At 42.6% G+C, this 17560-nt stretch overlaps 1 protein-coding gene across 2 annotated transcripts in view; it reads left to right on the forward strand.

The window, feature by feature from the left end:
• The window catches only part of afap1 (actin filament associated protein 1), a 218449-nt gene that overhangs the window by 47237 nt on the left and 153652 nt on the right, over nucleotides 1-17560 (forward strand). Inside the window, exon 1 of one of the 2 annotated variants that reach the window (XM_078213258.1) lies at nucleotides 13131-13191. The exons of the other annotated variant lie outside the window; for it this stretch is intronic. The gene's annotated coding sequence lies outside the window, so the exon portion shown is untranslated. Of the gene's footprint in view, nucleotides 1-13130; nucleotides 13192-17560 lie in introns of those variants that run through there. 2 annotated transcript variants of the gene reach the window in all.

The raw sequence follows: 17560 nt of genomic DNA on the forward strand, positions 1-17560 counted from the left end.
ATCTGCAGGCTCTGTAACACTACCCCTGTCCTTTCACCCACCCCCCTCCCAACACTCCACTAACCCAGCTGCAGGCTCCGTACCACTCCCCCTGTCCCTTCACCCACCCCGTTCCCAACACTCTCACTACCCCAGCTGCAAGCTCCATACCACTCCCCCCGTCCCTTCACCCATTCCCCAACATTCCCACTAACAAGGCTGCAGGTGCCTTACTACTCCTGCCCCACCCACCTTACTCCCATTCACAAGACGTGTCTCTTCACTACTATCAGGTCTATAAGACGCAGGGTGTAAACTGATGGGAAGGCAATAGTGATAGTGGAGCAACACATAATTTACCACTGTTCTTGGTGTACAGATGAAATTTTAGATCATGGGAATGGCTGGCTGCCTTTGAAGAGGTGTCTGAATGAACTCCAGCAGAAATGTTCAGTATCTTCATCAGCACGACAATACATGGGATAGGAAGTCTGGGAATGAGTATTGGACTCACATTAGGGAGAATGCCAGCCAAGATACACAACATACCCAGTTGGGGATATCCTGTTGTGCCCATTACAATTATATGCTGCATTTCTTGGAGAACTGCTCAGGAATTCCTTTTACATTGTGAAGAAGATTATGGATGAAATTACCTTGAATCTTGTACTTAGTCCATAGATTTCCAAACTAATAATCTGGGTCTGTAGCACATGATGAATTTTGGACCATTAGGTGGTTAACATTTTTGATTGTGAGTATAATGACATTGTCAGTATAATAACATGCTTTTCCACCAGTGAATCCAGATAATAAATCTTGCCTGTTTGCCAAATTGTTAAGTCAGCAATGGATGCCATGGCTCCAAAGGCACTCAGGACCCTGCGCACAGGAACCAGATTGAATTCACAGTGATTAACAATTAGATCTGGCAAGCTTCAAGTCTGATGAGCCAAACTTTTGAAGTTTTAAACGCTGCCAGAGCAGGTGGATAGGGGAGGAACAGCAGACAAGGAATTGAAGAATTGTCAGGGGAGTTTGGAATCCCCTTGTTGTAATCTCAGTTTTCGATGAAGTACAATAATGCTGATGTTATCTCAAACCGCCTGCCAAAATGAAAAATAAACAACTGTACCGTAATGGGCCATATCCTGAATCAAATCAGTTGGTTTTTTGTATGACAGAACTGACAACTGAATAGAAACCTACTTCTACTTCATGCATTTAAGATTCCAGTTTGAGGCTTAAACAAGCTGATGGGTTTCAATCAGTTAAACTGAAAACCATCTGTGATCCAAAAATCTAATTCTCTCCAATTTTCAAACATTTCTATATTTACATCAAATAATTCTTAAACTTGCCAACCAACAGGCAACTCATGTTTCTATCCCTAGTCTTTGCCCATCAGAAGTTCTATATCAATACTTCTTAGGACAGAAGTCAGAACATGCCATTTTAGTTTCAAATGTGAGAACTTTGTAGAGCAACAAGGCCAAGACAAAACATAAAGAATGATTTCCCCTTAAAGAATTTACCAGGATCTACCTGTGGCCCCTCTTCTTCTTTGCCCTTATGCTCCCCCTTGACAACATGTTTCACATACATTAGGTCAGCTTCCACATATACGATGATGGCGCCCAGCAATATCTTTGTATTTCCTGTTTTGAGCCTATCACTGTCTCTGTGCTGTTAGGTGTCTTACTCAATACGCAGTTTATGTTCAGAGATTCAGTTATCGCATTCAGTCCAATCCTGGATGATATGCCCCTCCATTCCATTTACTAGCCGCTATCCTAACAAAAATCTCAGCTTTTGCTTAACCACAACAGCATTTTGGGGGTGAAGAATTTCAGACTTAACTTACCATTTGAAGAAATACTATCTAAGTTACAAGATGTTGTGGGAGAATTTAGCAAGCTCTGCAATTTGATGAGCTTATCACACTGTCCAATTAATTTGAATTGGTGTCTGTGGTGTTCGTGTTTGCTTCAAACATGGGCAATTTGCAACTGTGGCTAGACTCAGTCATTAGTCCTTTTCAACCTAGGGGTCCTATTTAAGCCTTAGATGCACCAGGAGTGCCTACATCCACCTCTGTAGCAAGTCAGTCTCCACTCAAGCCTCAGCTCAACTGTTGTTGAAAGACACATCCATGCTTTTGTTACCTCCAAATTTGGCTATATTTTTAATTATTTCATGGGACGTTATTTCATGGGATGTTGCCCATCCCTAATTGCTCTGGAGAAGGTGGTGATGAGCCACTTTCTTGAACCGCTGCAGTCCATGTAGTACCCACAGTGCTGTCAGAGAGAGAGTCACAGGATGATGACCAAGTGACAGTGAAGGAACAGCGATATCAGGATGGTATGTGGCTTGGTGTGGAACTATTCCAATACCCTCCTGGCCAGCCTCCAATCTTGCATCCTCCATAAACCTGAGAACATCCAAAACTCTGAGTGAAATCAACCCCTCCCACCAGTGGCGGGGTCCATGGCGGGTAGGAGCAGACAATACAGTCAGATGGGAAAAATCAATTTCACGATGGTGGAAAACCTGCGGTCCCAACTGTCATGTCGAGATAATAGCGGGTCAACATTCCCACCAAAGGTCATGAGGAAGATGTTTACCATACCATTGATGGAATTCAAGTGACCATCTGACTGGAATGTTCCCTTTCCCCTACACTGTCTGATAAGGCAACTCATGGTTGGAGGGGTACCAATATGTGTGCACATGGCAGTATTTAGTAGAATGGACAGTTGGAGCAGGTGGATGGTTGGGGCAGGTGGACGGTTGGAGAAGGTGCAAAGTGCTTGCCAAACAGATTGTTAGCAGCGATGTTCCTGGAGCACAGGATAGTGGGGAGGAGGGACAGAAATAAGTGGGCTGGATAAGGATGCCAGGTTGGGGCGTGTAAGTGTGAGGTCTTAGGGGATTTTGGTTTGGGGGCAGTGGGGAAAAGGGGCAGTGAAGGAAGGGACCTAGGAGTGATGCAAGGGCTGTCGGGACATCAAGGGACAGGGGTGGGGAGGAAGGGTTTAGAAGGAGGGACAGTAGTATTGGTAGCAGAGTCATGAGGGGCATATCAAGGTATACTGGTGGTGGGAGGAAATGGATTTAGGTAAAGGGGGCTGGGAGATGCGGTAGGGTAGGTGGGTGAGGGTCTGTCGGCAGTGGGTGAACCCCAACTGCATAATTAATTAGCCCAGCATCACGAAATTCGACGGGTTTTTGCACTAGGCTCTGCAGCAGGAATCCTTCTGACTTCCTGGTCCCACCATGGGAATTAGGCCCGAAGTGGATGATTCTGTCCTGTTCCCTGTATCCGGACACAGAGCAATGTGACTGACTCTTAACTGTTCTCTGAATTCACCGAGGGCAATAAACGTTGAGTCTTGTTGATGACACCCAAACCCATAAATGAATTCAAACAAGCTCACTATGTTCACCTGTGCTCACTGATCAAATTGATTTATTGTCCAGCAATGCCTCAATTTTTATCCCCCTATCTCTGCAATCTCTTCTATTTTTGGAACTCTCTGAGATACAAGCACTTATCCAATTTTGGCCTCTTGTGCAACCCTAATTTCCTTTGCTGTACCTTTGGTGGCCATGCCTTGAGCTGTCTCAGCCCTAATCTCTGAATTTCCCTCCCTTAAAGACTCCACCTCTTTTCCTTCATTTAAGTCACTGCTTAAAATCTACCTCATTGACCAAGCTTTATCTCCCTGTCCTAATGGGCCAGATTTTCATCAAAGAGTTAGGAAGTGTGAGATGATAATGTTTCTAACTCCATAAACTCGTTTCTGTTAAGGAGGCCCTCACCCACTATATTCAAGGGTCAGGATGGAGACTAGCCCCCATAGCTTCCAGATATTGCCCAAGGTGGCAACAGAAACAGGGACATGGCAAAGCCGGCAAGCTAGAAGGCCTGCCTCCATTTACTGGGACACTGGCCCAGTTTTAATGAATGTCAGGCCCTCAAACCCTTAGCCCTTGCCGCACCTCCCCTATGTGCCCCATGCTTCCTCCATAGCCACTCATCTACTATCTGCTATATAAATGTAATAATGGAAATCCATTGAAATAGACATGTAAAAAAATTAAACCTCTAACAATCTAATAGCCATCTTAATAATAACTGTCTTTCAAACACACAACATACTGTATAGAAAAATAAAGACCCAATGAGAAAAACTTAATTCTGTTCAAGTGACCGTTCAGTTACAAAAATAAACATATATTCAGTAATCACAGCAAAGACAGATAATCATGTAATAGTATTGGAAAACTGTTAAGTCAAACTATATACACGACTCCGGTTGAGATAAGTGCTTCATTAGCTGTTGAAACTCAGCCAAGCTTTCCTAATGGGCTCAGCTGTCAAGCAAGCCATTAGAGCACCAATGAAACAAAAAGAATAAAATAAATGGCCTGACAATTGAAGAATTTCAGCAGCAGATGGGTGTTTTTTTGTTACCCACTTTGGGACTGCGGATCCCCCAAGGTTCATGACTAATCTAAGGAGCCTTGAGCCACATCTACTTAAGAAGGGACCCAAATCCATGAACATAGCAGGGGTGGGGGCGGGGGGTGGGGTGGGGGGATGGTTTGAACTGCCCACTCCTGCAATAGAGCCGGCAAGGACAGGATTGCTGTATGCGGACTCAGTACTCCAACTTCATGGCCCTGTGGATTGGGAAGCAGCATGGTAGTTGACCTATCTCCTTGCTGCCATTCATTTGATTGCATTCCAGTATGAGAAAAATAATTAAGCCCGGTATTTTGTTTAAAGAGAAAAGTTGAAACACAGTCTTCTGCTTGGTTAATATTTCATGATTTAAAATACATAGTTTACCTCATCTGACATGACTGTGAGACAGTCATCATGACTTGTCAGTCTGTGAATTTATTAAATATAAATATTAGTATATATTGAAGTGTAAATGGATTTACTTTCTGATCTGTTAAGGAAGGATTGTTGGTCAAAGTGAACCTACATGTGTTTGCAAATGGATGTGATTTTTATACAACGTATGACATCACAGCATATTTGCAGTTTTTATCACATATTTAAGTTATATATATATATTTGTGAAATGCCTGTTCATGGCTGTAATAGTTCTATATAATGGAACCATCTCTACATCCATGTCTTTTCTGTATGTCATACACTTTCGGGAATGTACTGGCAGCACATTGATCAATCATTTACATGTAATTCCAGATTCATCTCATTGAATTGAAAAGTTACAACTGGATTGACTTCCATACATCCCTTACACAATGCTTCTTTTACATGAATCAAGCAAAACTGTTGTCTTGTTATCTTTTTTTTGCAAACGTATACAGCAGAATGTTAGCGTACTCTTTTAAAAGACAGAGCAGATGTAGCATCGCCCTCCGTATCTAATAACAGATTAACTTGTATTTGGGCAGCTGAAACAGATGGTCAGATAAAGTTGGGGGAGGTGGGGTGTACATGTTGTTGAGCTCGTGATTGCTAACACTGAGTTGATAGAAACCGTGGTACGATGAAACCTCACCCAACCCCCTTCCTTCCCTCTTCCACAGCAGAGAGTTAATACCAGAGAGAGTGCCGTCACCAGCTGGGACCTACTGACCTACTGTCTGTTTCCAGTGAATGGATCAAGTACTGTCTGTGTGTGTGAGAAGTAATCTGCTTCGGGGTTATTGTAAATTGGAACAGCGATTGCAAAAGGAATTTAAAATGCATTAATCATTTTAGAAATTAGCATAATTCTGGATGCTGCCAGCCAAATGGCATTATTAAATGAAAAAGTAAAAGTGATCAACCTTTATGTTTAGAAAAGCGTGTTCCCCTCTTATTTTGAAAACTTCCATGTTCATATTTTTATTCTTTCACTCTAGGCAATTTAATACAAAATATTGAGAGCACACAGACCAAGTGTTCCCAGGTCTTGATGCAAACACCATATTGATCTGGTTGCTCAAACTTTGTAGGTAGCCCTTTCTCTGATTTTCTTTCTTTCCTTCATATATTGCTCCTTCATGTCAGTCAGCACTTCCTTTGCATAACCCAGAATATTGGAAACTCACCATATGGGAAATGGTCAGGAGGACCAGCTGTCAGTTTCACTGATTTATTCAGATTTCTAGCACAGTTGGGATTTCCTCAGTGTTGAATATCACCATTATGTTTAAATTTTTAACACTTCCTTTTTTCTGCCAATTTACCTCCCTTTTGCTTTCCTGGAAAGTTATTTCAGGCCTTCATGTCTGTACTGATGTTTATCTTCACAAGCCAACTGGTTTAATTCCACTCTCTCCTCTGCTCCCTTTCCTCACTCCTATAATAATCTTTTTCAAGCCGCTATCTAATCCCCTTTGAAAAGAATTTATGGACCATACTTTAAGAGCAGTTTGTGGCAGTGAATTCTATAATCTAACTACCCTTGCCTAAAGATTGTTTTTTTTACTCCTGACCTCTTTATTTGGTTCCATTTATGATTACTTTAAATTTGTGCCACATTTCAACCATATGTGGAAAGAATCTATCACTATTTACCTACAACAACCTCATCATAATCCTGAAGATCCTATTCAGGTCTTTTGTACAATCTTTTCAGCTCCAGTGGAAAAAGATTCTAACATCTCAATTTCAGATTTGTAACCTTCTAACCCTAGTGGTATGAATCTGGACTGACCTTTTCCCATCATTCATGCATTTTGGACCCACTTTATAGGAAAAATATATTAGTAATACATCAGGACAATTGCAAGAATACCAGTGTCAGGGAAAACAATAACTTTATACTGTATGAGAGGGTGCTGATTGTTTGGCAAGTAGACTGATTGGTAGAAGCGTTGCTGTGAGGAATGCACCAGAGAGTGGTGACTGACAGTTAACTGCTAAGCATTGTTTGAAAATTTAAACTAGGTAGCTTGACTCTGATTGGTCAAAGCACTGCCCTGAGGAATGAACCAGTGAATGACTAACACTGACTTTGTTTAGCTGAAATAGGCACGATGAGTGTACCTGTTCTTTCTGTCTGCAATGAATAGAATTCTGTGTATTAATATGTGTAGTTTCCAGAACATGCAAATGTACCACATTGTGAGCCTGACTGATGATCTTAAATTGGTTGTCAGTGTAAATTTTAGCATAGTGATGATTATTTAGCAAATGTTGTTCAATCACGAAATCACATCTAACGTTGGACATTGAGTTTTGCATGCACAGTTGGGTACGGTCTGTACCCTGCCCATTGCGAAACAGGACATGCCTTCCATAATAAATCAATTCATTTCCATGAACAATGAACATGAGTTTCAAACGAGAAATCAGAAAAAGGGACATTCTACATTGCACCAAGCTCAAGTAGGATTGTCTGGCTGTCATATCCTGCTGAAATAAATACCATCATAGGCACCCTTGGAGCTACACCATCAGATCATAGCATTCAATTTTACCAAGCCTTAAAGGATCTGTCAAAATATATTGACCATGTATGTGCACAATAAACAGTAAGCTTTTAAAATAAGAGTAATTAGATTCTACAAAATCAAAAATTCATAAATCTGTTCAGTTTCATCAAGATCAAAGTGAATGAAAGAGAAAGATGTCAAAACACCACAGCTCCAGATCAGGATATTGAAACCTATTCCCACATCTACCTGTCTCCTTTCTCCTGATGTTCATCTTTATCTTGAGCTTGGCTTTTTATTTTATTTTTGGTATGGGTCATATTTTTATTATTTATATTTCACCGATCCCTTTTCATCAGCTTGGGTATCCTGTTATATTTGGGGACCACATCTTGAAATGAAACAAGCCAGTATCAGTTCTAGGTGACGTGATTGCAGGTAAATCAGAAATAAAAGTGAAGGTCAAAAGTGAAACATAATAAAAAGGGAGACAAAAATTCCAAGAAACAAAACAGAGGTCAAGAAATGTCTGCTTCATCACAAGCACTATTTTGGTATTTTTATTCAGATTCTAAAATTTAACATGTTCAGTCCTTCTGGCAGTGAGCGCCCCCCCTCCTCGCTCCCATCATCCCCCTCCCCCATTCCCACTCATTGGGTTATTTTCACAAATTGCTAATGAGCATTTTATAGACTTTGAAACATGGTCATTGAATTGTTTCCTGTTATGATCCCTGTAGGGGCGTTAACTTTTAAAAGAATGAATCCCCACACTGCCAATGGAAAGAAAACTGACGGGCAAGATTTTACTGTGTATACAGACAATACAAATGGACCCAGCACTGCTGACCCTTTGGGTGCACAACTTCCAACATTTTTCCAGTGCAAGCAATACCCATTTATTTATTTATTTGTTTCCTGTCCATCAGACAACTCTCCATTCATGATACTTTTAAACAAGTCTCTTGTGAGAACTTTTAATTGGAGGTTTTCTGAAAATCCACATAGACTGCATCTGAAGCATTTCCTCTTAACTATCTAATTGATCACTTCTTTTTAAAAATGATTAAATTTGACAAACAGAACTTGCCTTTAACAAATCCATGCTGACTGGGCTTGATTATCTCAAGCATCTTAAAATGCTCATTAATTTTATCACAGGTTATGGGTGTTTGGAGCCTCTTCTTCATATCAGCAACAGGAGCAATAAACCTCCCTTTAATGTTTTGGGACAAGTCAGCAGTAATAAACACTTTATTATTCTTTAAGCATTAGGTTGGGATCAGAGATTGAGATAAGCAGGCTGTCAGTCCATTAATCATTTGGCCCTGAAGAAGACAATGGATTTGGGCCATCCGATATTCGAATAAAGAGGGAGTGGGGATCAGCTGAGAGAAAGGAGATGAAGTTAGAGCCAAAGTGATGTGGAGCGAGTAACACATTTAGGTTGGCACTTGTTACAGTGAAGGTGACAGACAGGCGTTACCATTTATGGCTCCTCTTTGTGCTGACTGTGCTTGTGGCCCGAAGTCAGCAGATGGCATTAACACTTTGCCATGACATTCTCTCCCTCACCCCAGTTCATTGCTGCTGTGTCTAGCATCTAATGCACCAGATAAGCCTTACTCTTTTTGGTGTGCTTCCAAGGCTACTATTTACAATTACCACCTTTATATATTGCACTTCTATTGCAATTACCTTTTCTTGTAAATCGTACATAGGCTGATTGGGTTTCAGTTTTCTTACCAATATAATCCCAAACCACAAACATCTTAACATTCAGATTAAAAGTATTAGCTTATTCTGTTGCCTTAATAAAATGTCCTTGGTGATGAACCTTTATTTATGTCTGTTTAGGTTGCTTATTTTGAGCTGTCAGTGTTTAGAGGGCCTCTTTTAAGCTATTCATCAGATTTCCTCAGTTTTCTCAGTGGTGTGCTTGTTCAGATTTCAAAAAGCCTTTGTACTTTTTCAGCCTTCTGTACCTGAACAGGGATGGGATGGGTAAATGATCTTACTGTATTTACCCCAGTCCAACGCTGGCATCTCCACATCATGGGTAAAATGACCCATTGAGCCTCTTGTATTGTGTGAATCATTCTTTCCTGAGCCAGTATTATAATTTCAGTACGTGCCAAAGGTACTGGAAATGGATTTGGATTAAAACGCTATTGGCACTGACAACCTCTGTATTGCTTTCCAGCACAAAATGGCCATTTAAACTCTAACAATACTTATTGTTTTGTACTTAATCACTGAAGTGAAAGGCAGTCGCCTTAACGTAAAGCAACTCAGATTATAATTTTAAATCATAGTTTTTCTCTAAATGCTCTTGTGAATTAGATTGTTGTTGCCTTAATTTATTGGAGCATAGTCTATTATGTAATTGTGTAATTATTGTCACTAATTGAATGGTTGCTTAACCTCAGAATAATTGCAGTTATATAATCCGCCTTTGGGATTTCACCTGACATGCCAAGGTGGAGAAAATTCTAATAAGTTCAGTTTATCTTGCGCTATGTAAAATTTGCACTCCTTGGTTGATATAACCAACAGTTTACAAAGAGCCTAAGTATTTGACAAGGAGTGGGTTGTGTTGTGATTCATAGAGATTTATAACCTTCTCCACTGACTCTATTCACGCCAAATATATCAGACAAATGTACATATTGAAGCAACAATAATCTGTGTTGATTACTGCAATTTAAAATAAATTAATTTGAGAAAAATGGTGGGTCTTATTGTGTGATTTGGTCAGCTGGAACGGGCAGGTAAAATGCTGAAAACCGTACATTATGAATGATCAGATTTATATTCTCTTCTACAGAAAGATTTCCACCTCTTTCCACTTGTGCATTAAAGTTAAGTTTCCTGGTTTTATGTTCCTGAAGGTTTTATGTTCCTAACATGAAGTTAAGCAAATAAAGCCACACTAAAGTTAGTGTGGTGAATATTTATGTTGAATACAGGAATAAAACATTGAAAACCACAGAAAAACAAACTAGCCGATGAAATATTCTCACCTGGAAGTTTCCAGCCAGTGGAAATGCCTCTCCATGCTATTTTTAGCACAGTGGTTAACACGTTTGTGTCAACTTCCTGTCTCTGCTATGTCACGGACGTGTAATTATACTATTATAGGTTTTGTAGAAAACTGTAATCTCTTTTTAAAAATGGATAAAGAGAGTCTTAATATATGGCTCCCAGAAGCAACATGACTTTGCTTGTGGATTCCAACTGCTGTCAGCTAGAGCAACCTTATCTCCAGAAGGATCACAAGACACTTGCAATTCAAGGATACCTTAAATTGAATATGCTGAACAGTGTTTTTGTGATTACTTCTTATACTTCTTTTACTCTTTTACTTCTGAGGGAACAGGAGACAGGAAGTACTTCTTCAAAAGACTGCAATTTAGTTGACTTCAATGCTTTGTGGAACAATGACTCACCTAAATTTACATAGCAGTCTTTTTGGGCGGAATCTTAAAGAGTCAGGGTCTGACTGAAAATCAATGTATTGCTGGTTTTCTTTCCAGATCTTATGACACTTTGTCAAAAAAAAACAGGTCAGGTAGGGCCAAAGCACGCCAGCAAAGCCTGGATGCACTGTGATCAGAGACCGTTTTTTAAACAGTGCCCCAATCAGTGCAAAAAATAGCCTCCCCCCACTCCATCAAGGTGGTCTCAAGGGCTCTGGCCTTCCCATGATCAGAGCTATCTTGGGCACATCCCTTCCCACAATCAAAGCCAGCATATTCCCCCCTTTTCTGTAATCGGAGCCGGATATCGGGCCTCTACCCCCCCACCTCCCCACACCGAAGCAGCCATCACCAGCATCCCTAGCTCCCACATCTGCTCTCCCCACCACCACAAATAAGAGCAGTTCACCCCCAAACCCCCCCAACCATGAGGCTCCCATTAGGGTCAATCCCAGGCACTTCTCCCTGGCACTGCCAGGCTGGTATGGTGCCAACTCGTGCCAGGGGCAGTGTCCAGGCATCTCCCTGTCCTCTGGGGGGGCTATACTCACTTTTATGCCCTCGGGGGGGATCCTCATGACAGGTTCACGTCTAAATGAACCTGTTGTAAACAACACTGATGTGGCATCATGCCAATGAGGATTGAAAACACATCTGGGGGAATATATGGCAAGGGGGTCTTTAATTACATATAAATTTATCAACACTATTAAAAACAGGTTCACATCCATTATGTCACTGATGAGGAGTGGTGGAAATCTGAGATCATGATCTTGCCAACGAGATTCGCAACTTCCAGGTTTTGCCAAATCTTGAGCCCCTACCGCCATTCCTGTGGAATGGTAAAAGGACTGCAATGAGCCATTTTGGTGTAACAATTTTGAGAGACTCTACCAGCAGACAGTTCTCAGCTAAAACACATGCGAAGGTGGTGTTTCCGGCCAACTGGAGCTATAGAGGAAGGTTCGCAAAAGAAAAGCATTATGGTCCTGCTAAGAAGGAAACCAGCAACGTTCAAGTGTCATACTGGCAGACCCAGTAAAATAAAGGGATCTTCCCCTACTCCCAAAGGCTGTTCACCCACTGGGTTCATGGGGGTGATCTTACCAAAAAAAATTCTAAGTGCCGAACGAGCGTGAAAATGGGAGAGTTTCAGATCCGTTTTCTCGGTGAGGCCACAAATGAAATCTAATGACACTTAGTGCAGGAAATGACGCACGATTTGATTCCTGCCAGTAGGGGTAGGGGCGGGGCCTAAGCTCATCGGAAAGCCGGCTGCTCACACTAGAGGACATAATTGCGCATGCGCAGATCTCTCTGTTCTGTGCAACAGAACAGAGAGATCTGTCAGTCACCTCTCCCCCAGGATATCGCCTCTCCTACCCCTCGCCCAATCGCTGACCTCCCTGGCTGATTGCCCCCCCCACACCCCTGAATGTAGCCCGCCACTCACCCCCAACCAAATGTTGGACAATATTTCAAATGAATCACTCATAAATTAAAACGGGGCTACATACACATATCCAAATTCTTAGCTGATGGATCATCTTTTACGTAGTGGTGACAGCTGGTTTAGCATAGGCATTAGCCAATATGAAATAAATTTGTGAATATACAGTTGAATTAATCTCCCACAAACCCACTATTCTGATATTAAAATATTCTATATGCAATGTGCCAACTTTTATGAAACTAAACTTTCACTACCAAAACTTAAAAATTAACATTAAAAATCTTAGCAGTTACAAACAAAATACATGCATTTAAGTCAAAATAGTAAATTAGAGAAATGCATACTGATTCTGTTCATTGAGATTAGGTAATGGTTTAATTATCTTCTAGTTAGCATATGTGATCAAGTCTCTTGGGTACAAAGGCGTGAGGCCCCATCTGCTCCTGGGAGTCAAGAATTGGATAGCTGCTGTGGTTTGCCTCAAAGCAGATTTTCCCAGTCTGCAGTACCAGCCCATAAACGCCTCTTAAAACTCTTCTGTCATTAGAAAATCAGAGCCAATTCTACAGTGATTCCAAACCTAGATTACTCCTGCAATAAACCCAAGAAGATACACAAAGGGGCACAATGGCCAGACATTGCAAGGCCAATTAAACAAGACTTTCTATGTTACATCGGGGTCATGTGGCTCACTGCTCAAAACATAGGAAGCCCTTTACCAAAGTGAAAGGATATGCTATTGCTTTTTCACTGTGTTTGAGAATAGCAGCACTGTTCTTTCAGTTCTTGCAGAAGGTGAATTACTCAGCAGTTTCACTACCTTTCAATTTTGGACCAGCTGCATAACAACCCATTATTTTTCCCCAAAAGGTAAGCTGCAAAATGAAATGATCACATTTATTTAAGATTATCTGGGATTAATGTTTAGAACCCAAATTGTTTTAATTGAATGTTTTGAGACTTGTAGAATTTCTACTCAGATTTTGTTAATTTATTAAAATATCATGTTAAGTTTAATGTTTTAAAAGCTGGAAATTGAAGTTGGTGACTTAGTTCGGTTTTCACAGAGAAGTTTATAAACAGTTGGATCCTGTTTCATTCACCTGCAATAGTATAATACAAAAGTAATGCAGTCTTTGTCTACTCCAGATTTCTCTAATAGGCTATGAAATAAGTCCTGTCAACCATCAGATTTGGTATACTGTTGAACAGCAGCTTTGTAAGATTTAAAGTTTGAGATTAATTCAATTTAAATGAATATTAAATTGATGTTTCGGTTACCATGTATAAATCGGTATTAGCTGTTACAGACAGGAATTCATTCGCAGAGTTGAAGCGTGGGAGATGCATTTGTCGCTTTCTGTGCAGCTAATGTGGGGTGAAGGGACTGGAGTGGCACACACTAGTGCGTCCCACACTAGTGCGTCCCCTAAATGCACCTGAAGAGGCTGAAAGGGTGAGATCATAGATGCAATTCAGGAATACTAAAATTAGCCAACGAATGTGTAGGGAATGCCTTCCTTATTCATGAGTGAAACAACCCAGTTTTAGGAAGTAAGTTAGGTAGACCCTGGCCTGGGCTATTTAAAGAGCCACTCAACAAATTGCAGCTGAGGTGTTTTTTGATGTGCTCAGGTAAAGTTGGTGGAGGCATTTTGCTGAGTTACTGGAGTTTGATGGTTCCTGCTGACTGTGGAGGGCTGCGATTTTACCAGCTCGCCCCGCCCATCGATGGGCGGAGTGAGCCGGTAAAACTGCACGAAGCAGAGAAATCAGGATCACGCCCAATTTCCTGCGAGAGGCTGAATAATTTATTTAAATATATTTAGATAGTGATTTGCATCTGTTTTGCGAGCCCGGCACGCAATCGTTCAGGCTCACTGGCCTTTATGGCCTCTCTGGGAAAGGTTCTCTCTGGCGAGGAAAGCACCTGGTCCCTACGAACGGGGTGCAGTCGTGTTGCTCTCGCCGGTAGAACTGGAGGCCATTGAGGACCCTAGGGAGGTCGAGGGCAAGGGGGGTGCCCCTTGGGCAGTGCCAGCCTGGCACCAGGGCAATTCGGCAATGCCAACCGGGCACCTTGGTAGTCCCCACCGGGTAGTGCCTGGGGAGCCTATAGGGGGGAGGGGGCGGCTGATGGGGGCAGGGCCTGGAGGGGCCATGGCCAGGCCAGGGCAGCTCAATGAGGGAGAAAGGAGGGAAGATACACACTCCGCTGCCACTCTGCCTGCGATCAGTGCGGGGGGGGCGCGATCAATCTGGGTGGCGGGGGGGTGGTGGGGACTATATTTTCAGTTGGTGTGGGGCCCGCGATTGGCCATGGACCCCCTGATTGTGGAGGGGGGGTCTGGGTTGAGGCTGGCTCCAGCAGCAGGAGTCTGACGGCTCTCTCTGTCACACCTCTGCTGACAGAGGAATTGTCAGCAGAGGCTTGACAGAGAGAGAGTCTCTGTTGGAATTGCACATGTGCAGCCACAGAGGTCTGCACGGATGCAATAGCTTCCTCTGCTGCCTGATCAAGCTGGTTGGTGAGTTTAGGCCCGCCCACTGCCTCTAGTAGCAAGAAACAGTCTAGCCCATTTTTTTCAAGCACTGCGTGCATAAAACTGGGAGTAAAAACTCACCCAAAAAACAGATCTACAACTCTCCCGTTTTCATGCTAGCTGGATACTTAGAATTTTTTTGTAAAATTCTGCCCAGAAGATTCCCACCCCTCCCACCAAACTGATTTCTGGCGAAGGAGACGGCCCGCCATTGGCCAGCAGCAGCATCTGCCAGCCCCGCCGATATCTATGGGTTTTGCATGTCCTGTACCCTCCACCGCTGGGGAACACACCACAGGGACTCGCCATCAGTGGAACCGGAAGATCCGGAAAGCTTTGGCCAAACAATAACTTTGCCTTTTATAGTTATGGGGACAATGTTTGCAATGCCATTTGCAGTGCTACAGTGAGCAGAAAAGGCAGAGAGGGAACATCTCCAAGAGGAGGGGGGAGAAGGAGATGTTCTACTTAGGCCCTACCAGGAGTGTGTCTTCCAGGAGCACCAGTTGAGATCAGCCAGAAGCAGTGCCTCAGGAGGCTTTGCTTTACTAAGAAGGTGCTAAGTGAGACAGTTGTGTAACCACTTTCACAAGCACCTGAAGCCTCAAGGCAGAGCACAGATAGCCCAGAGGCTGTGAGGATCACCAGTGATCTTTCATTCTTCACAACCAGTTCCCTCCAGGTGGGAGCTGGCAACATGTTCATTGTGCATGGTGGCATCAAAGATAATAGAGGCACGTGATTGCTGGAGAGGGAGTTTCACCTTTTTATCCCTGAAAATAGAAGACGTGAATGAAAGGGCCTGTGAGTTTGCCAAGACTGCATGTGTGCGGCTCTGGTGGGGTCCCATGTCAATGAGGAGAAATACCTAGCCACAAGGGCTATCACTCTGTCAATGTGCAGTTGGTGTGTGACCACCCCAAGGAATTCATCTTGATGAATGCCTGCTATCCTATTAGAATCATGATGCTTTCATCTTACAACAGCCATCATTCCTGGTGTCTTTGGCCTCCCAGACAGATAGCAAGATGGCTGCTCAAGAAGGGATATTGCCCCCACACATGGCTCATGACCTCCTTCCATCATCTCACCACATGAGGTCAAATCGCCTTCAATGAGAGCCATGCAGCTACCAGCAAGATGATGGGGCAAGGCAATGGGGACCCAAAGCAGAGATTTCTGAGAACTCAAGCACCAACTCCTGGGACCCAGTAAGCACCTCAGGGTGGTGGAGGTAAGGGAGGGGGAGATTACATCCATCACATGCAACTGGACAGAGTGAAAATGATCACATTGCAAGGCTTCGCTTCAGTTAATAAGACCTTTCCTATCCCAACATTGAGCCACTACTCCCTGATGTAATATTTCTATATCAGACTCCCCTTCACAAAGCTCCCTCGTGTTACATCGCTCAATAAAGGCCAACAGCAAAAACCTTCATGCATCAGTTTTATTCAGCAATACATCAACAACACAGAAAGGAATTATTCGCCCTACTGCAGTGTTGTTCATTGATGCTGTTCATCAGGTGAGGGATTTTAATCAGATGGATATTTGAACCCTGCAGCTTCCAGATGACTCCTGTCTGACACGTGGTGACTGCCAAAAATAAATAGAAAAAGGTACATGGTAAAAAAGCTTCCATTGAAAGAAGTCAAAGCATGTTCGAATACTTTAATTGCTGCACCAGTGTGGGATGCTGTGTAGGGATTGGATTAGTTGCTGCTACTAAAAGCATCATTTGACAGAGCTGCTGTTACAGTGCAGTGCACTATTGTTCACCTTTTGGTTCTGATCCTCAATCCCAGTGCATCTCTGGGAAAAGATACAGCCCATTTTGTACATATATTTCATATCATGGAGCGAATATCTGATTACCACAAGATTGGTTGAGCATTCAAATCCTAATGGACAATGCTGCCCTAGTCCATCTGCTTTGTGCCTGTTTTGTGAGTGCCCTTGCCTGGCTGAGTAAACTATCAGGCTGAGGAGATTTTGAAAAACAAAAGAGATCAGAGAACAAAGACCATAGAATATTCAAAATGATGTGTCGTGTATAATTCAAAGTTCATCCCTGACTTGGCTAATACATTCGCTGCACTGTGCTAACTGCTCAGAGATGGAATAGATTGGGAATGGTCAGCTGTGGAGTGCTAGAAAACATTTCAAGAAGTGACTAGTGATGCTGTTTTGACACACTGATCCCCCCCAAAAAATTGGCTTGCTGTCGTGTTATTTCAGGGTGTGGGGAAGCCTGTAGCATATGCTTCACACACATTGGGTGGGATTTTATGACCTTGCTTGGGCGAGGTTCGTAAAATCCTGCCCGAGGCCAATGGAAAATTCTGTTCGGCGGTAAAATTCCGACCATTAACAAAGTCAGAACAAAATTATTTACAAGTTGAGTAAGTTCCACAAATACTTGTATGGTACGAAGTTCACTTTGTTAACTGACCATTAAGCCCTTATGATCATATTTGGTTCAAAGAAGATGTTACCCCTGGCGGGGGGTGGGGGAGGAGTGCGGGGGGGGGGGGGGGGGGCGACAGTCTAGTTCAGCAGATAAAGTGTCAGAATAAGGGTGGGCCATTTGACGAAGAGGAATTTCTTCAATCAAGAGGGTGATGAATCTTTGGAATTCTCTGACTCAGAGGGCTTTGGAAGCTCAGTCATTGAGTATGTACAAGACGGAGATT

Source organism: Mustelus asterias, chromosome 1 (assembly GCF_964213995.1).
Source record: "Mustelus asterias chromosome 1, sMusAst1.hap1.1, whole genome shotgun sequence".
NCBI classification, from domain to species: domain Eukaryota; kingdom Metazoa; phylum Chordata; class Chondrichthyes; order Carcharhiniformes; family Triakidae; genus Mustelus; species Mustelus asterias.